Source organism: Elephas maximus, chromosome 25 (assembly GCF_024166365.1).
Source record: "Elephas maximus indicus isolate mEleMax1 chromosome 25, mEleMax1 primary haplotype, whole genome shotgun sequence".
NCBI lineage: Eukaryota > Metazoa > Chordata > Mammalia > Proboscidea > Elephantidae > Elephas > Elephas maximus.
In genome coordinates, this window is record NC_064843.1 from 61,645,713 (window position 1) to 61,666,819 (window position 21,107).

The following is a 21,107-nucleotide window of genomic DNA, read 5'->3' on the forward strand; positions in this document are numbered from 1 at the left end:
AGGGCTGAAATGGGCCTGTAGACAGTGCTGAAATGGGCCTGTAGACAGTGCTGAAATGTGCCTGTAGACCGTGCTGAAATGTGCCTGTACACAGGGCTGAAATGGGCCTGTAGACAGTGCTGAAATGGGCCTGTAGACCGTGCTGAAATGTGCCTGTAGACAGTGCTGAAATGTGCCTGTAGACAGTGCTGAAATGTGCCTGTAGACAGTGCTGAAATGGGCCTGCATACAGGGCTTAAATGTGCCTGTACACAGTGCTGAAATGTGCCTGTACACAGTGCTGAAATGGGCCTGTAGACAGTGCTGAAATGGGCCTGCATACAGGGCTGAAATGCGCCTGTACACAGTGCTGAAATGTGCCTGTACACAGTGGTGAAATGGGCCTGTACACAGTGGTGAAATGGGCCTGTAGACAGTGCTGAAATGTGCCTGTAGACAGTGCTGAAATGTGCCTGTAGACAGTGCTGAAACGTGCCTGCAGACAGTGCTGAAACGTGCCTGCAGACAGTGCTGAAACGTGCCTGCAGACAGTGCTGAAATGGGCCTGTAGACAGTGCTGAAATGGGCGTGTAGACAGTGCTGAAATGGGCCTGGATACAGGGCTGAAATGGGCCTGTACACAGTGCTGAAATGGGCCGGTACACAGTGGTGAAATGGGCCTGTACACAGTGGTGAAATGGGCCTGTAGACAGTGCTGAAACGTGCCTGTAGACCGTGCTGAAATGTGCGTGCATACAGTGCTGAAATGCGCCTGTAGAGAGTGCTGAAACGTGCCTGTAGACCGTGCTGAAACGAGCCTGTAGACAGTGCTGAAATGCGCCTGTAGACAGTGCTGAAATGTGCCTGTAGACAGTGCTGAAATGCGCCTGTAGACAGTGCTGAAATGGGCCTGTAGACAGTGCTGAAATGCCCCTGTAGACAGTGCTGAAAACGTGCCTGCATATAGTGCTGAAGTGTGCCTGTATACAGGGCTGAAACGTGCCTGTAGACAGGGCTGAAACGTGCCTGTAGACAGTGCTGAAACGTGCCTGCAGACAGTGCTGAAACGGGACTGTAGACAGTGCTGAAATGGGCCTGTAGACAGTGCTGAAATGGGCCTGTAGACAGTGCTGAAAACGTGCCTGCATATAGTGCTGAAGTGTGCCTGTAGACAGGGCTGAAACGTGCCTGTAGACAGTGCTGAAACGTGCCTGCATACAGTGCTGAAACGGGCCTGTAGACAGTGCTGAAATGGGCCTGTAGACAGTGCTGAAACGTGCCTGTAGACTGGGCTGAAACGTGCCTGTAGACAGTGCTGAAACGTGCCTGCAGACAGTGCTGAAACGGGCCTGTAGACAGTGCTGAAATGGGCCTGTAGACAGTGCTGAAATGGGCCTGTAGACAGTGCTGAAAACGTGCCTGCATATAGTGCTGAATTGTGCCTGTAGACAGGGCTGAAACGTGCCTGTAGACAGTGCTGAAACGTGCCTGCATACAGTGCTGAAACGGGCCTGTAGACAGTGCTGAAATGGGCCTGTAGACCGTGCTGAAATGGGCCCGTAGACCGTGCTGAAATGGGCCCGTAGACAGTGCTGAAATGGGCCTGTAGACAGTGCTGAAACGTGCCTGTAGACAGTGCTGGAAACGTGCCTGCATATAGTGCTGAAGTGTGCCTGTAGACAGTGCTGAAATGGGCCTCTAGACAGTGCTGAAATGGGCCTGTAGACAGTGCTGAAATGGGCCTGTAGACAGTGCTGAAATGGGCCTGCATACAGGGCTGAAATGTGCCTGTATACAGTGCTGAAATGTGCCTGTACACAGTGCTGAAATGGGCCTGTAGACAGTGCAGAAATGGGCCTGCATACAGGGCTGAAATGCGCCTGTACACAGTGCTGAAATGTGCCTGTACACAGTGGTGAAATGGGCCTGTACACAGTGGTGAAATGGGCCTGTAGACAGTGCTGAAATGTGCCTGTAGACAGTGCTGAAATGTGCCTGTAGACAGTGCTGAAACGTGCCTGCAGACAGTGCTGAAACGTGCCTGCAGACAGTGCTGAAACGGGCCTGTAGACAGTGCTGAAATGGGCCTGTAGACAGTGCTGAAATGGGCCTGCATACAGGGCTGAAATGTGCCTGTACACAGTGCTGAAATGGGCCTGTACACAGTGGTAAAATGGGCCTGTACACAGTGGTGAAATGGGCCTGTAGACAGTGCTGAAACGTGCCTGTAGACAGGGCTGAAATGTGCCTGTAGACAGTGCTGAAATGGGCCTGTAAACAGTGCTGAAATGTGCCTATAGACCGTGCTGAAATGGGCCTGTACACAGTGCTGAAATGCGCCTGTAGACAGTGCTGAAATGCGCCTGTAGACAGTGCTGAAATGTGCCTGTAGACCGTGCTGAAATGCGCCTGTAGACAGTGCTGAAATGGGCCTGTAGACAGTGCTGAAATGTGCCTGTAGACAGTGCTGAAACGTGCCTGTACACAGTGCTGAAATGTGCGTGTATACAGGGCTGAAATGCGCCTGTAGACAGTGCTGAAAGGGGCCTGTAGACAGTGCTGAAATGCGCCTGTAGACAGTGCTCAAAACGTGCCTGCATATAGTGCTGAAGTGTGCCTGTATACAGGGCTGAAATGGGCCTGTAGACAGTGCTGAAAGGGGCCTGTAGACAGTGCTGAAATGCGCCTGTAGACAGTGCTGAAATGGGCCTGTAGACAGTGCTGAAATGGGCCTGTAGACAGTGCTGAAATGGGCCTGTAGACCATGGTGAAATGTGCCTGTAGACAGTGCTGAAATGCGCCTGTAGACAGTGCTGAAATGTGCCTGTAGACAGTGCTGAAATGGGCCTGTAGACAGTGCTGAAATGCGCCTGTAGACAGTGCTGAAAACGTGCCTGCATATATCGCTGAAGTGTGCCTGTAGACCGTGCTGAAATGTGCCTGTAGACAGGGCTGAAATGGGCCTGTAGACAGTGCTGAAATGTGCCTGTAGACCGTGCTGAAATGTGCCTGTACACAGGGCTGAAATGGGCCTGTAGACAGTGCTGAAATGGGCCTGTAGACCGTGCTGAAATGTGCCTGTAGACAGTGCTGAAATGTGCCTGTACAGAGGGCTGAAATGGGCCTGTAGACAGTGCTGAAATGCGCCTGTAGACAGTGCTGAAATGCGCCTGTAGACAGTGCTGTAAACGTGCCTGCATATATCGCTGAAGTGTGCCTGTAGACCGTGCTGAAATGTGCCTGTAGACAGGGCTGAAATGGGCCTGTAGACAGTGCTGAAATGGGACTGTAGACAGTGCTGAAATGTGCCTGCAGACCGTGCTGAAATGTGCCTGTACACAGGGCTGAAATGGGCCTGTAGACAGTGCTGAAATGGGCCTGTAGACCGTGCTGAAATGTGCCTGTAGACAGTGCTGAAATGTGCCTGTATACAGTGCTGAAATGTGCCTGTACAGAGGGCTGAAATGGGCCTGTAGACAGTGCTGAAATGCGCCTGTAGACAGTGCTGAAATGCGCCTGTAGACAGTGCTGTAAACGTGCCTGCATATATCGCTGAAGTGTGCCTGTAGACCGTGCTGAAATGTGCCTGTAGACAGGGCTGAAATGGGCCTGTAGACAGTGCTGAAATGGGACTGTAGACAGTGCTGAAATGTGCCTGCAGACCGTGCTGAAATGTGCCTGTACACAGGGCTGAAATGGGCCTGTAGACAGTGCTGAAATGTGCCTGTAGACAGTGCGGAAATGTGCCTGTAGACCGTGCAGAAATGTGCCTGTACACAGGGCTGAAATGGGCCTGTAGACAGTGCTGAAATGCGCCTGTAGACCGTGCTGAAATGTGCCTGTAGACTGTGCTGAAATGTGTCTGTACACAGGGCTGAAATGGGCCTGTAGACAGTGCTGAAATGCACGTGTAGACAGTGCTGAAATGTGCCTGTAGACCGTGCTGAAATGTGCCTGTACACAGGGCTGAAATGGGCCTGTAGACAGTGCTGAAATGGGCCTGTAGACAGTGCTGAAATGGGCCTGTAGACAGTGCTGAAATGGGCCTGTAGACAGTGCTGAAATGGGCCTGTACACAGTGCTGAAATGGGCCTGTAGACAGTGCTGAAATGGGCGTGCATACAGTGCTGAAATGTGCCTGTACACAGTGCTGAAATGGGCCTGTAGACAGTGCTGAAAACGTGCCTGCATATAGTGCTGAAGTGTGCCTGTATACAGGGCTGAAATGTGCCTGTATACAGGGCTGAAATGTGCCTGCAGACAGTGCTGAAACGGGCCTGTAGACAGTGCTGAAATGGGCCTGTAGACAGTGCTGAAATGGGCCTGTAGACCGTGCTGAAATGTGCCTGTAGACAGTGCTGAAATGGGCCTGTAGACAGTGCTGAAATGGGCCTGTAGACAGTGCTGAAACGGGCCTGTAGACAGGGCTGAAATGGGCCTGTAGACAGTGCTGAAATGGGCCTGTAGACAGTGCTGAAATGGGCCTGTAGACCGTGCTGAAATGTGCCTGTAGACAGTGCTGAAATGGGCCTGTAGACAGTGCTGAAATGGGCCTGTAGACAGTGCTGAAATGGGCCTGTAGACCGTGCTGAAATGTGCCTGTAGACAGTGCTGAAATGGGCCTGTAGACAGTGCTGAAACGGGCCTGTAGACAGGGCTGAAACGTGCCTGTAGACAGGGCTGAAACGTGCCTGTAGACAGTGCTGAAACGTGCCTGTAGACAGTGCTGAAATGGGCCTGTAGACAGTGCTGAAATGGGCCTGTAGACAGTGCTGAAAACGTGCCTGCATATAGTGCTGAAGTGTGCCTGTAGACAGGGCTGAAAAGTGCCTGTAGACAGTGCTGAAACGTGCCTGCAGACAGTGCTGAAATGGGCCTCTAGACAGTGCTGAAATGGGCCTGTAGACAGTGCTGAAATGGGCCTGTAGACAGTGCTGAAATGGGCCTGCATACAGGGCTTAAATATGCCTGTACACAGTGCTGAAATGTGCCTGTACACAGTGCTGAAATGGGCCTGTAGACAGTGCTGAAATGGGCCTGCATACAGGGCTGAAATGCGCCTGTACACAGTGCTGAAATGTGCCTGTACACAGTGGTGAAATGGGCCTGTACACAGTGGTGAAATGGGCCTGTAGACAGTGCTGAAATGTGCCTGTAGACAGTGCTGAAATGTGCCTGTAGACAGTGCTGAAACGTGCCTGCAGACAGTGCTGAAACGTGCCTGCAGACAGTGCTGAAACGTGCCTGCAGACAGTGCTGAAATGGGCCTGTAGACAGTGCTGAAATGGGCGTGTAGACAGTGCTGAAATGGGCCTGGATACAGGGCTGAAATGGGCCTGTACACAGTGCTGAAATGGGCCTGTACACAGTGGTGAAATGGGCCTGTACACAGTGGTGAAATGGGCCTGTAGACAGTGCTGAAACGTGCCTGTAGACCGTGCTGAAATGTGCGTGCATACAGTGCTGAAATGCGCCTGTAGACAGTGCTGAAACGTGCCTGTAGACCGTGCTGAAACGAGCCTGTAGACAGTGCTGAAATGCGCCTGTAGACAGTGCTGAAATCTGCCTGTAGACAGTGCTGAAATGCGCCTGTAAACAGTGCTGAAATGGGCCTGTAGACAGTGCTGAAATGCGCCTGTAGACAGTGCTGAAAACGTGCCTGCATATAGTGCTGAAGTGTGCCTGTATACAGGGCTGAAACGTGCCTGTAGACAGGGCTGAAACGTGCCTGCAGACAGTGCTGAAACGTGCCTGCAGACAGTGCTGAAACGGGCCTGTAGACAGTGCTGAAATGGGCCTGTAGACAGTGCTGAAATGGGCCTGTAGACAGTGCTGAAAACGTGCCTGCATATAGTGCTGAAGTGTGCCTGTAGACAGGGCTGAAACGTGCCTGTAGACAGTGCTGAAACGTGCCTGCATACAGTGCTGAAACGGGCCTGTAGACAGTGCTGAAATGGGCCTGTAGACAGTGCTGAAACGTGCCTGTATACTGGGCTGAAACGTGCCTGTAGACAGTGCTGAAACGTGCCTGCAGACAGTGCTGAAACGGGCCTGTAGACAGTGCTGAAATGGGCCTGTAGACAGTGCTGAAATGGGCCTGTAGACAGTGCTGAAAACGTGCCTGCATATAGTGCTGAATTGTGCCTGTAGACAGGGCTGAAACGTGCCTGTAGACAGTGCTGAAACGTGCCTGCATACAGTGCTGAAACGGGCCTGTAGACAGTGCTGAAATGGGCCTGTAGACCGTGCTGAAATGGGCCCGTAGACCGTGCTGAAATGGGCCCGTAGACAGTGCTGAAATGGGCCTGTAGACAGTGCTGAAACGTGCCTGTAGACAGTGCTGGAAACGTGCCTGCATATAGTGCTGAAGTGTGCCTGTAGACAGTGCTGAAATGGGCCTCTAGACAGTGCTGAAATGGGCCTGTAGACAGTGCTGAAATGGGCCTGTAGACAGTGCTGAAATGGGCCTGCATACAGGGCTGAAATGTGCCTGTATACAGTGCTGAAATGTGCCTGTACACAGTGCTGAAATGGGCCTGTAGACAGTGCTGAAATGGGCCTGCATACAGGGCTGAAATGCGCGTGTACACAGTGCTGAAATGTGCCTGTACACAGTGGTGAAATGGGCCTGTACACAGTGGTGAAATGGGCCTGTAGACAGTGCTGAAATGTGCCTGTAGACAGTGCTGAAATGTGCCTGTAGACAGTGCTGAAACGTGCCTGCAGACAGTGCTGAAACGTGCCTGCAGACAGTGCTGAAACGGGCCTGTAGACAGTGCTGAAATGGGCCTGTAGACAGTGCTGAAATGGGCCTGCATACAGGGCTGAAATGTGCCTGTACACAGTGCTGAAATGGGCCTGTACACAGTGGTGAAATGGGCCTGTAGACAGTGCTGAAACGTGCCTGTAGACAGGGCTGAAATGTGCCTGTAGACAGTGCTGAAATGGGCCTGTAAACAGTGCTGAAATGTGCCTATAGACCGTGCTGAAATGGGCCTGTACACAGTGCTGAAATGCGCCTGTAGACAGTGCTGAAAACGTGCCTGCATATATTGCTGAAGTGTGCCTGTAGACCGTGCTGAAATGTGCCTGTAGACAGGGCTGAAATGGGCCTGTAGACAGTGCTGAAATGGGCTTGTAGACAGTGCTGAAATGTGCCTGTAGACCGTGCTGAAATGTGCCTGTACACAGGGCTGAAATGGGCCTGTAGACAGTGCTGAAATGGGCCTGTAGACCGTGCTGAAATGTGCCTGTAGACAGTGCTGAAATGTGCCTGTAGACAGTGCTGAAATGTGCCTGTACAGAGGGCTGAAATGGGCCTGTAGACAGTGCTGAAATGCGCCTGTAGACAGTGCTGAAATGCGCCTGTAGACAGTGCTGAAATGCGCCTGTAGACAGTGCTGTAAACGTGCCTGCATATATCACTGAAGTGTGCCTGTAGACCGTGCTGAAATGTGCCTGTAGACAGGGCTGAAATGGGCCTGTAGACAGTGCTGAAATGGGACTGTAGACAGTGCTGAAATGTGCCTGCAGACCGTGCTGAAATGTGCCTGTACACAGGGCTGAAATGGGCCTGTAGACAGTGCTGAAATGGGCCTGTAGACCGTGCTGAAATGTGCCTGTAGACAGTGCGGAAATGTGCCTGTAGACCGTGCTGAAATGTGCCTGTACACAGGGCTGAAATGGGCCTGTAGACAGTGCTGAAATGCGCCTGTAGACCGTGCTGAAATGTGCCTGTAGACCGTGCTGAAATGTGTCTGTACACAGGGCTGAAATGGGCCTGTAGACAGTGCTGAAATGCGCGTGTAGACAGTGCTGAAATGTGCCTGTAGACCGTGCTGAAATGTGCCTGTACACAGTGCTGAAATGGGCCTGTAGACAGTGCTGAAATGGGCCTGTAGACAGTGCTGAAATGGGCCTGTAGACAGTGCTGAAATGGGCCTGTACACAGTGCTGAAATGGGCCTGTAGACAGTGCTGAAATGGGCCTGCATACAGTGCTGAAATGTGCCTGTACACAGTGCTGAAATGGGCCTGTAGACAGTGCTGAAAACGTGCCTGCATATAGTGCTGAAGTGTGCCTGTATACAGGGCTGAAATGTGCCTGTATACAGGGCTGAAATGTGCCTGCAGACAGTGCTAAAACGGGCCTGTAGACAGTGCTGAAATGGGCCTGTAGACAGTGCTGAAATGGGCCTGTAGACCGTGCTGAAATGTGCCTGTAGACAGTGCTGAAATGGGCCTGTAGACAGTGCTGAAATGGGCCTGTAGACAGTGCTGAAACGGGCCTGTAGACAGTGCTGAAATGGGCCTGTAGACAGTGCTGAAATGGGCCTGTAGACCGTGCTGAAATGTGCCTGTAGACAGTGCTGAAATGGGCCTGTAGACAGTGCTGAAATGGGCCTGTAGACAGTGCTGAAATGGGCCTGTAGACAGTGCTGAAATGGGCCTGTAGACCGTGCTGAAATGTGCCTGTAGACAGTGCTGAAATGGGCCTGTAGACAGTGCTGAAATGGGCCTGTAGACAGTGCTGAAATGGGCCTGTAGACAGTGCTGAAATGGGCCTGTACACAGTGCTGAAATGGGCCTGTAGACAGTGCTGAAATGGGCCTGCATACAGTGCTGAAATGTGCCTGTACACAGTGCTGAAATGGGCCTGTAGACAGTGCTGAAAACGTGCCTGCATATAGTGCTGAAGTGTGCCTGTATACAGGGCTGAAATGTGCCTGTATACAGGGCTGAAATGTGCCTGCAGACAGTGCTAAAACGGGCCTGTAGACAGTGCTGAAATGGGCCTGTAGACAGTGCTGAAATGGGCCTGTAGACCGTGCTGAAATGTGCCTGTAGACAGTGCTGAAATGGGCCTGTAGACAGTGCTGAAATGGGCCTGTAGACAGTGCTGAAACGGGCCTGTAGACAGTGCTGAAATGGGCCTGTAGACAGTGCTGAAATGGGCCTGTAGACCGTGCTGAAATGTGCCTGTAGACAGTGCTGAAATGGGCCTGTAGACAGTGCTGAAATGGGCCTGTAGACAGTGCTGAAATGGGCCTGTAGACAGTGCTGAAATGGGCCTGTAGACCGTGCTGAAATGTGCCTGTAGACAGTGCTGAAATGGGCCTGTAGACAGTGCTGAAATGGGCCTGTAGACAGTGCTGAAATGGGCCTGTAGACAGTGCTGAAATGGGCCTGTAGACAGTGCTGAAAACGTGCCTGCATATAGTGCTGAAGTGTGCCTGTAGACAGGGCTGAAAAGTGCCTGTAGACAGTGCTGAAACGTGCCTGCGTACAGTGCTGAAACGGGCCTGTAGATAGTGCTGAAATGTGCCTGTATACAGGGCTGAAATGTGCCTGTAGACAGTGCTGAAATGGGCCTGTAGACAGTGCTGAAATGGGCCTGTAGACAGTGCTGAAATGTGCCTGTAGACCGTGCTGAAATGTGCCTGTACACAGGGCTGAAATGGGCCTGTAGACAGTGCTGAAATGGGCCTGTAGACCGTGCTGAAATGTGCCTGTAGACCGTGCTGAAATGTGTCTGTACACAGGGCTGAAATGGGCCTGTAGACAGTGCTGAAATGCGCGTGTAGACAGTGCTGAAATGTGCCTGTAGACCGTGCTGAAATGTGCCTGTACACAGTGCTGAAATGGGCCTGTAGACAGTGCTGAAATGGGCCTGTAGACAGTGCTGAAATGGGCCTGTAGACAGTGCTGAAATGGGCCTGTACACAGTGCTGAAATGGGCCTGTAGACAGTGCTGAAATGGGCCTGCATACAGTGCTGAAATGTGCCTGTACACAGTGCTGAAATGGGCCTGTAGACAGTGCTGAAAACGTGCCTGCATATAGTGCTGAAGTGTGCCTGTATACAGGGCTGAAATGTGCCTGTATACAGGGCTGAAATGTGCCTGCAGACAGTGCTAAAACGGGCCTGTAGACAGTGCTGAAATGGGCCTGTAGACAGTGCTGAAATGGGCCTGTAGACCGTGCTGAAATGTGCCTGTAGACAGTGCTGAAATGGGCCTGTAGACAGTGCTGAAATGGGCCTGTAGACAGTGCTGAAACGGGCCTGTAGACAGTGCTGAAATGGGCCTGTAGACAGTGCTGAAATGGGCCTGTAGACCGTGCTGAAATGTGCCTGTAGACAGTGCTGAAATGGGCCTGTAGACAGTGCTGAAATGGGCCTGTAGACAGTGCTGAAATGGGCCTGTAGACAGTGCTGAAATGGGCCTGTAGACCGTGCTGAAATGTGCCTGTAGACAGTGCTGAAATGGGCCTGTAGACAGTGCTGAAATGGGCCTGTAGACAGTGCTGAAATGGGCCTGTAGACAGTGCTGAAATGGGCCTGTACACAGTGCTGAAATGGGCCTGTAGACAGTGCTGAAATGGGCCTGCATACAGTGCTGAAATGTGCCTGTACACAGTGCTGAAATGGGCCTGTAGACAGTGCTGAAAACGTGCCTGCATATAGTGCTGAAGTGTGCCTGTATACAGGGCTGAAATGTGCCTGTATACAGGGCTGAAATGTGCCTGCAGACAGTGCTAAAACGGGCCTGTAGACAGTGCTGAAATGGGCCTGTAGACAGTGCTGAAATGGGCCTGTAGACCGTGCTGAAATGTGCCTGTAGACAGTGCTGAAATGGGCCTGTAGACAGTGCTGAAATGGGCCTGTAGACAGTGCTGAAACGGGCCTGTAGACAGTGCTGAAATGGGCCTGTAGACAGTGCTGAAATGGGCCTGTAGACCGTGCTGAAATGTGCCTGTAGACAGTGCTGAAATGGGCCTGTAGACAGTGCTGAAATGGGCCTGTAGACAGTGCTGAAATGGGCCTGTAGACAGTGCTGAAATGGGCCTGTAGACCGTGCTGAAATGTGCCTGTAGACAGTGCTGAAATGGGCCTGTAGACAGTGCTGAAATGGGCCTGTAGACAGTGCTGAAATGGGCCTGTAGACAGTGCTGAAATGGGCCTGTAGACAGTGCTGAAAACGTGCCTGCATATAGTGCTGAAGTGTGCCTGTAGACAGGGCTGAAAAGTGCCTGTAGACAGTGCTGAAACGTGCCTGCGTACAGTGCTGAAACGGGCCTGTAGATAGTGCTGAAATGTGCCTGTATACAGGGCTGAAATGTGCCTGTAGACAGTGCTGAAATGGGCCTGTAGACAGTGCTGAAATGGGCCTGTAGACAGTGCTGAAATGTGCCTGTAGACCGTGCTGAAATGTGCCTGTACACAGGGCTGAAATGGGCCTGTAGACAGTGCTGAAATGGGCTTGTAGACCGTGCTGAAATGTGCCTGTAGACAGTGCTGAAATGTGCCTGTAGACCGTGCTGAAATGTGCCTGTACAGAGGGCTGAAATGGGCCTGTAGACAGTGCTGAAATGCGCCTGTAGACAGTGCTGAAATGCGCCTGTAGACAGTGCTGAAAACGTGCCTGCATATATCGCTGAAGTGTGCCTGTAGACCGTGCTGAAATGTGCCTGTAGACAGGGCTGAAATGGGCCTGTAGACAGTGCTGAAATGGGCCTGTAGACAGTGCTGAAATGTGCCTGTAGACCGTGCTGAAATGTGCCTGTACACAGGGCTGAAATGGGCCTGTAGACAGTGCTGAAATGGGCCTGTAGACCGTGCTGAAATGTGCCTGTAGACAGTGCTGAAATGTGCCTGTAGACCGTGCTGAAATGTGCCTGTACACAGGGCTGAAATGGGCCTGTAGACAGTGCTGAAATGCGCCTGTAGACCGTGCTGAAATGTGCCTGTAGACCGTGCTGAAATGTGTCTGTACACAGGGCTGAAATGGGCCTGTAGACAGTGCTGAAATGCGCCTGTAGACAGTGCTGAAATGTGCCTGTAGACCGTGCTGAAATGTGCCTGTACACAGGGCTGAAATGGGCCTGTAGACAGTGCTGAAATGGGCCTGTAGACAGTGCTGAAATGGGCCTGTAGACAGTGCTGAAATGGGCCTGTAGACAGTGCTGAAATGGGCCTGCATATAGTGCTGAAATGTGCCTGTACACAGTGCTGAAATGGGCCTGTAGACAGTGCTGAAAACGTGCCTGCATATAGTGCTGAAGTGTGCCTGTATACAGGGCTGAAATGTGCCTGCAGACAGTGCTGATATGGTCCTGTAGACCTGCTGAAATGTGCCTGTAGACAGTGCTGAAATGGTTCTGTAGACAGTGCTGAAATGGGCCTGTAGACAGTGCTGAAATGGGCCTGTAGACCGTGCTGAAATGTGCCTGTAGACAGTGCTGAAATGGGCCTGTAGACAGTGCTGAAACGGGCCTGTAGACAGTGCTGAAACGTGCCTGTAGAGAGGGCTGAAACGTGCCTGTAGACAGTGCTGAAACGTGCCTGCAGACAGTGCTGAAACGGGCCTGTAGACAGTGCTGAAATGGGCCTGTAGACAGTGCTGAAATGGGCCTGTAGACAGTGCTGAAAACGTGCCTGCATATAGTGCTGAAGTGTGCCTGTAGACAGGGCTGAAACGTGCCTGTAGACAGTGCTGAAACGGGCCTGCATACAGTGCTGAAACGGGCCTGTAGACAGTGCTGAAACGGGCCTGTAGACAGGGCTGAAACGTGCCTGTAGACAGGGCTGAAATGTGCCTGTAGACAGTGCTGAAACGTGCCTGCAGACAGTGCTGAAACGGGCCTGTAGACAGTGCTGAAATGGGCCTGTAGACAGTGCTGAAATGGGCCTGTAGATAGTGCTGAAAACGTGCCTGCATATAGTGCTGAAGTGTGCCTGTAGACAGGGCTGAAACGTGCCTGTAGACAGTGCTGAAATGTGCCTGCATACAGTGCTGAAACGGGCCTGTAGACAGTGCTGAAATGGGCCTGTAGACAGTGCTGAAACGGGCCTGTAGATAGTGCTGAAATGCGCCTGTAGACAGTGCTGAAATGGGCCTGTAGACCGTGCTGAAATGGGCCTGTAGACAGTGCTGAAATGGGCCTGCATACAGTGCTGAAATGTGCCTGTAGACAGTGCTGAAAACGTGCCTGCATATAGTGCTGAAGTGTGCCCGTAGACAGTGCTGAAATGTGCCTGTAGACAGTGCTGAAACGTGCCTGCAGACAGTGCTGAAATGTGCCTGCAGACAGTGCTGAAATGGGCCTGCATACAGTGCTGAAACGGGCCTGTAGACAGTGCTGAAATGTGCGTGCATACAGTGCTGAAACGGGCCTGTAGACAGTGCTGAAATGTGCCTGTAGACAGTGCTGAAATGGGCCTGTAGACCGTGCTGAAATGGGCCTGTAGACAGTGCTGAAATGGGCCTGCATACAGTGCTGAAATGTGCCTGTAGACAGTGCTGAAAACGTGCCTGCATATAGTGCTGAAGTGTGCCTGTAGATAGTGCTGAAATGTGCCTGTAGACCGTGCTGAAATGTGCCTGTACACAGGGCTGAAATGGGCCTGTAGACAGTGCTGAAATGGGCCTGTAGACAGTGCTGAAATGGGCCTGTAGACAGTGCTGAAATGGGCCTGTAGACAGTGCTGAAATGGGCCTGTACACAGTGCTGAAATGGGCCTGTAGACAGTGCTGAAATGGGCGTGCATACAGTGCTGAAATGTGCCTGTACACAGTGCTGAAATGGGCCTGTAGACAGTGCTGAAAACGTGCCTGCATATAGTGCTGAAGTGTGCCTGTATACAGGGCTGAAATGTGCCTGTATACAGGGCTGAAATGTGCCTGCAGACAGTGCTGAAACGGGCCTGTAGACAGTGCTGAAATGGGCCTGTAGACAGTGCTGAAATGGGCCTGTAGACCGTGCTGAAATGTGCCTGCAGACAGTGCTGAAATGGGCCTGTAGACAGTGCTGAAATGGGCCTGTAGACAGTGCTGAAACGGGCCTGTAGACAGGGCTGAAATGGGCCTGTAGACAGTGCTGAAATGGGCCTGTAGACAGTGCTGAAATGGGCCTGTAGACCGTGCTGAAATGTGCCTGTAGACAGTGCTGAAATGGGCCTGTAGACAGTGCTGAAATGGGCCTGTAGACAGTGCTGAAATGGGCCTGTAGACCGTGCTGAAATGTGCCTGTAGACAGTGCTGAAATGGGCCTGTAGACAGTGCTGAAACGGGCCTGTAGACAGGGCTGAAACGTGCCTGTAGACAGGGCTGAAACGTGCCTGTAGACAGTGCTGAAACGTGCCTGTAGACAGTGCTGAAATGGGCCTGTAGACAGTGCTGAAATGGGCCTGTAGACAGTGCTGAAAACGTGCCTGCATATAGTGCTGAAGTGTGCCTGTAGACAGGGCTGAAAAGTGCCTGTAGACAGTGCTGAAACGTGCCTGCAGACAGTGCTGAAATGGGCCTCTAGACAGTGCTGAAATGGGCCTGTAGACAGTGCTGAAATGGGCCTGTAGACAGTGCTGAAATGGGCCTGCATACAGGGCTTAAATATGCCTGTACACAGTGCTGAAATGTGCCTGTACACAGTGCTGAAATGGGCCTGTAGACAGTGCTGAAATGGGCCTGCATACAGGGCTGAAATGCGCCTGTACACAGTGCTGAAATGTGCCTGTACACAGTGGTGAAATGGGCCTGTACACAGTGGTGAAATGGGCCTGTAGACAGTGCTGAAATGTGCCTGTAGACAGTGCTGAAATGTGCCTGTAGACAGTGCTGTAACGTGCCTGCAGACAGTGCTGAAACGTGCCTGCAGACAGTGCTGAAACGTGCCTGCAGACAGTGCTGAAATGGGCCTGTAGACAGTGCTGAAATGGGCGTGTAGACAGTGCTGAAATGGGCCTGGATACAGGGCTGAAATGGGCCTGTACACAGTGCTGAAATGGGCCTGTACACAGTGGTGAAATGGGCCTGTACACAGTGGTGAAATGGGCCTGTAGACAGTGCTGAAACGTGCCTGTAGACCGTGCTGAAATGTGCGTGCATACAGTGCTGAAATGCGCCTGTAGACAGTGCTGAAACGTGCCTGTAGACCGTGCTGAAACGAGCCTGTAGACAGTGCTGAAATGCGCCTGTAGACAGTGCTGAAATCTGCCTGTAGACAGTGCTGAAATGCGCCTGTAGACAGTGCTGAAATGGGCCTGTAGACAGTGCTGAAATGCGCCTGTAGACAGTGCTGAAAACGTGCCTGCATATAGTGCTGAAGTGTGCCTGTATACAGGGCTGAAACGTGCCTGTAGACAGGGCTGAAACGTGCCTGTAGACAGTGCTGAAACGTGCCTGCAGACAGTGCTGAAACGGGCCTGTAGACAGTGCTGAAATGGGCCTGTAGACAGTGCTGAAATGGGCCTGTAGACAGTGCTGAAAACGTGCCTGCATATAGTGCTGAAGTGTGCCTGTAGACAGGGCTGAAACGTGCCTGTAGACAGTGCTGAAACGTGCCTGCATACAGTGCTGAAACGGGCCTGTAGACAGTGCTGAAATGGGCCTGTAGACAGTGCTGAAACGTGCCTGTATACTGGGCTGAAACGTGCCTGTAGACAGTGCTGAAACGTGCCTGCAGACAGTGCTGAAACGGGCCTGTAGACAGTGCTGAAATGGGCCTGTAGACAGTGCTGAAATGGGCCTGTAGACAGTGCTGAAAACGTGCCTGCATATAGTGCTGAATTGTGCCTGTAGACAGGGCTGAAACGTGCCTGTAGACAGTGCTGAAACGTGCCTGCATACAGTGCTGAAACGGGCCTGTAGACAGTGCTGAAATGGGCCTGTAGACCGTGCTGAAATGGGCCCGTAGACCGTGCTGAAATGGGCCCGTAGACAGTGCTGAAATGGGCCTGTAGACAGTGCTGAAACGTGCCTGTAGACAGTGCTGGAAACGTGCCTGCATATAGTGCTGAAGTGTGCCTGTAGACAGTGCTGAAATGGGCCTCTAGACAGTGCTGAAATGGGCCTGTAGACAGTGCTGAAATGGGCCTGTAGACAGTGCTGAAATGGGCCTGCATACAGGGCTGAAATGTGCCTGTATACAGTGCTGAAATGTGCCTGTACACAGTGCTGAAATGGGCCTGTAGACAGTGCTGAAATGGGCCTGCATACAGGGCTGAAATGCGCCTGTACACAGTGCTGAAATGTGCCTGTACACAGTGGTGAAATGGGCCTGTACACAGTGGTGAAATGGGCCTGTAGACAGTGCTGAAATGTGCCTGTAGACAGTGCTGAAATGTGCCTGTAGACAGTGCTGAAACGTGCCTGCAGACAGTGCTGAAACGTGCCTGCAGACAGTGCTGAAACGGGCCTGTAGACAGTGCTGAAATGGGCCTGTAGACAGTGCTGAAATGGGCCTGCATACAGGGCTGAAATGTGCCTGTACACAGTGCTGAAATGGGCCTGTACACAGTGGTGAAATGGGCCTGTAGACAGTGCTGAAACGTGCCTGTAGACAGGGCTGAAATGTGCCTGTAGACAGTGCTGAAATGGGCCGGTAAACAGTGCTGAAATGTGCCTATAGACCGTGCTGAAATGGGCCTGTACACAGTGCTGAAATGCGCCTGTAGACAGTGCTGAAACGTGCCTGTAGACCGTGCTGAAACGTGCCTGTAGACAGTGCTGAAATGCGCCTGTAGACAGTGCTGAAATGTGCCTGTAGACCGTGCTGAAATGCGCCTGTAGACAGTGCTGAAATGGGCCTGTAGACAGTGCTGAAATGTGCCTGTAGACAGTGCTGAAACGTGCCTGTACACAGTGCTGAAATGTGCGTGTATACAGGGCTGAAATGCGCCTGTAGACAGTGCTGAAATGGGCCTGTAGACAGTGCTGAAATGCGCCTGTAGACAGTGCTCAAAACGTGCCTGCATATAGTGCTGAAGTGTGCCTGTATACAGGGCTGAAATGGGCCTGTAGACAGTGCTGAAATGGGCCTGTAGACAGTGCTGAAATGCGCCTGTAGACAGTGCTGAAATGGGCCTGTAGACAGTGCTGAAATGGGCCTGTAGACAGTGCTGAAATGGGCCTGTAGACCATGGTGAAATGTGCCTGTAGACAGTGCTGAAATGCGCCTGTAGACAGTGCCGAAATGTGCCTGTAGACAGTGCTGAAATGGGCCTGTAGACAGTGCTGAAATGCGCCTGTAGACAGTGCTGAAAACGTGCCTGCATATATTGCTGAAGTGTGCCTGTAGACCGTGCTGAAATGTGCCTGTAGACAGGGCTGAAATGGGCCTGTAGACAGTGCTGAAATGGGCTTGTAGACAGTGCTGAAATGTGCCTGTAGACCGTGCTGAAATGTGCCTGTACACAGGGCTGAAATGGGCCTGTAGACAGTGCTGAAATGGGCCTGTAGACCGTGCTGAAATGTGCCTGTAGACAGTGCTGAAATGTGCCTGTAGACAGTGCTGAAATGTGCCTGTACAGAGGGCTGAAATGGGCCTGTAGACAGTGCTGAAATGCGCCTGTAGACAGTGCTGAAATGCGCCTGTAGACAGTGCTGAAATGCGCCTGTAGACAGTGCTGTAAACGTGCCTGCATATATCGCTGAAGTGTGCCTGTAGACCGTGCTGAAATGTGCCTGTAGACAGGGCTGAAATGGGCCTGTAGACAGTGCTGAAATGGGACTGTAGACAGTGCTGAAATGTGCCTGCAGACCGTGCTGAAATGTGCCTGTACACAGGGCTGAAATGGGCCTGTAGACAGTGCTGAAATGGGCCTGTAGACCGTGCTGAAATGTGCCTGTAGACAGTGCGGAAATGTGCCTGTAGACAGTGCTGAAAACGTGCCTGCATACAGTGCTGAAATGTGCCTGTACACAGTGCTGAAATGGGCCTGTAGACAGTGCTGAAAACGTGCCTGCATATAGTGCTGAAGTGTGCCTGTATACAGGGCTGAAATGTGCCTGTATACAGGGCTGAAATGTGCCTGCAGACAGTGCTGAAACGGGCCTGTAGACAGTGCTGAAATGGGCCTGTAGACAGTGCTGAAATGGGCCTGTAGACCGTGCTGAAATGTGCCTGTAGACAGTGCTGAAATGGGCCTGTAGACAGTGCTGAAATGGGCCTGTAGACAGTGCTGAAACGGGCCAGTAGACAGGGCTGAAATGGGCCTGTAGACAGTGCTGAAATGGGCCTGTAGACAGTGCTGAAATGGGCCTGTAGACCGTGCTGAAATGGGCCTGTAGACAGTGCTGAAATGGGCCTGTAGACAGTGCTGAAATGGGCCTGTAGACAGTGCTGAAATGGGCCTGTAGACAGTGCTGAAATGGGCCTGTAGACAGTGCTGAAAACGTGCCTGCATATAGTGCTGAAGTGTGCCTGTAGACAGGGCTGAAAAGTGCCTGTAGACAGTGCTGAAACGTGCCTGCGTACAGTGCTGAAACGGGCCTGTAGATAGTGCTGAAATGTGCCTGTATACAGGGCTGAAATGTGCCTGTAGACAGTGCTGAAATGGGCCTGTAGACAGTGCTGAAATGGGCCTGTAGACAGTGCTGAAATGTGCCTGTAGACCGTGCTGAAATGTGCCTGTACACAGGGCTGAAATGGGCCTGTAGACAGTGCTGAAATGGGCCTGTAGACCGTGCTGAAATGTGCCTGTAGACAGTGCTGAAATGTGCCTGTAGACCGTGCTGAAATGTGCCTGTACAGAGGGCTGAAATGGGCCTGTAGACAGTGCTGAAATGCGCCTGTAGACAGTGCTGAAATGCGCCTGTAGACAGTGCTGAAAACGTGCCTGCATATATCGCTGAAGTGTGCCTGTAGACCGTGCTGAAATGTGCCTGTAGACAGGGCTGAAATGGGCCTGTAGACAGTGCTGAAATGGGCCTGTAGACAGTGCTGAAATGTGCCTGTAGACCGTGCTGAAATGTGCCTGTAGACAGGGCTGAAATGGGCCTGTAGACAGTGCTGAAATGGGCCTGTAGACCGTGCTGAAATGTGCCTGTAGACAGTGCTGAAATGTGCCTGTAGACCGTGCTGAAATGTGCCTGTACACAGGGCTGAAATGGGCCTGTAGACAGTGCTGAAATGCGCCTGTAGACCGTGCTGAAATGTGCCTGTAGACCGTGCTGAAATGTGTCTGTACACAGGGCTGAAATGGGCCTGTAGACAGTGCTGAAATGCGCCTGTAGACAGTGCTGAAATGTGCCTGTAGACCGTGCTGAAATGTGCCTGTACACAGGGCTGAAATGGGCCTGTAGACAGTGCTGAAATGGGCCTGTAGACAGTGCTGAAATGGGCCTGTAGACAGTGCTGAAATGGGCCTGTAGACAGTGCTGAAATGGGCCTGCATATAGTGCTGAAATGTGCCTGTACACAGTGCTGAAATGGGCCTGTAGACAGTGCTGAAAACGTGCCTGCATATAGTGCTGAAGTGTGCCTGTATACAGGGCTGAAATGTGCCTGCAGACAGTGCTGATATGGTCCTGTAGACCTGCTGAAATGTGCCTGTAGACAGTGCTGAAATGGTTCTGTAGACAGTGCTGAAATGGGCCTGTAGACAGTGCTGAAATGGGCCTGTAGACCGTGCTGAAATGTGCCTGTAGACAGTGCTGAAATGGGCCTGTAGACAGTGCTGAAACGGGCCTGCATACAGTGCTGAAACGGGCCTGTAGACAGTGCTGAAACGGGCCTGTAGACAGGGCTGAAACGTGCGTGTAGACAGGGCTGAAATGTGCCTGTAGACAGTGCTGAAACGTGCCTGCAGACAGTGCTGAAACGGGCCTGTAGACAGTGCTGAAATGGGCCTGTAGACAGTGCTGAAATGGGCCTGTAGATAGTGCTGAAAACGTGCCTGCATATAGTGCTGAAGTGTGCCTGTAGACAGGGCTGAAACGTGCCTGTAGACAGTGCTGAAATGTGCCTGCATACAGTGCTGAAACGGGCCTGTAGACAGTGCTGAAATGGGCCTGTAGACAGTGCTGAAACGGGCCTGTAGATAGTGCTGAAATGCGCCTGTAGACAGTGCTGAAATGGGCCTGTAGACCGTGCTGAAATGGGCCTGTAGACAGTGCTGAAATGGGCCTGCATACAGTGCTGAAATGTGCCTGTAGACAGTGCTGAAAACGTGCCTGCATATAGTGCTGAAGTGTGCCCGTAGACAGTGCTGAAATGTGCCTGTAGACAGTGCTGAAACGTGCCTGCAGACAGTGCTGAAATGTGCCTGCAGACAGTGCTGAAATGGGCCTGCATACAGTGCTGAAACGGGCCTGTAGACAGTGCTGAAATGTGCGTGCATACAGTGCTGAAACGGGCCTGTAGACAGTGCTGAAATGTGCCTGTAGACAGTGCTGAAATGGGCCTGTAGACCGTGCTGAAATGGGCCTGTAGACAGTGCTGAAATGGGCCTGCATACAGTGCTGAAATGTGCCTGTAGACAGTGCTGAAAACGTGCCTGCATATAGTGCTGAAGTGTGCCTGTAGACAGTGCTGAAATGTGCCTGTAGACAGTGCTGAAATGTGCCTGCAGACAGTGCTGAAATGTGCCTGCAGACAGTGCTGAAATGGGCCTGTAGACAGTGCTGAAATGGGCCTGTAGACAGTGCTGAAATGGGCCTGCATACAGGGCTGAAATGTGCCTGTACACAGTGCTGAAAGGTGCCTGTATACAGTGGTGAAATGGGCCTGCATACAGGGCTGAAATGTGCCTGTACACAGTGCTGAAATGTGCCTGCACACAGTGGTGAAATGGGCCTGTAGACAGTGCTGAAATGTGCCTGCAGACAGTGCTGAAATGTGCCTGCAGACAGTGCTGAAATGGGCCTGTAGACAGTGCTGAAATGTGCCTGTAGACAGTGCTGAAATGTGCCTGTACACAGTGCTGAAATGTGCCTGTACACCGTGGTGAAATGGGCCTGTACACAGTGGTGAAATGGGCCTGTACACAGTGGTGAAATGGGCCTGTAGACAGTGCTGAAATGTGCCTGCAGACAGTGCTGAAATGTGCCTGTACACAGTGGTGAAATGGGCCTGTACACAGTGGTGAAATGGGCCTGTACACAGTGGTGAAATGGTCCTGTAGACAGTGCTGAAATGTGCCTGTAGACAGTGCTGAAATGTGCCTGTAGACAGTGCTGAAATGTGCCTGTAGACAGTGCTGAAATGTGCCTGTACACAGTGGTGAAATGGGCCTGTACACAGTGGTGAAATGGGCCTGTAGACAGTGCTGAAATGTGCCTGTAGACAGTGCTGAAATGTGCCTGTAGACAGTGCTGAAATGTGCCTGTACACAGTGCTGAAATGTGCCTGT

The 21,107-nt window shown here is 51.9% G+C and overlaps 1 protein-coding gene across 1 annotated transcript in view; it reads right to left on the reverse strand.

Annotated features, from left to right (window-relative positions):
* The window catches only part of RALGAPA2 (Ral GTPase activating protein catalytic subunit alpha 2), a 459,903-nt gene that overhangs the window by 46,534 nt on the left and 392,262 nt on the right, over positions 1-21,107 (reverse strand). The window lies entirely within an intron of this gene.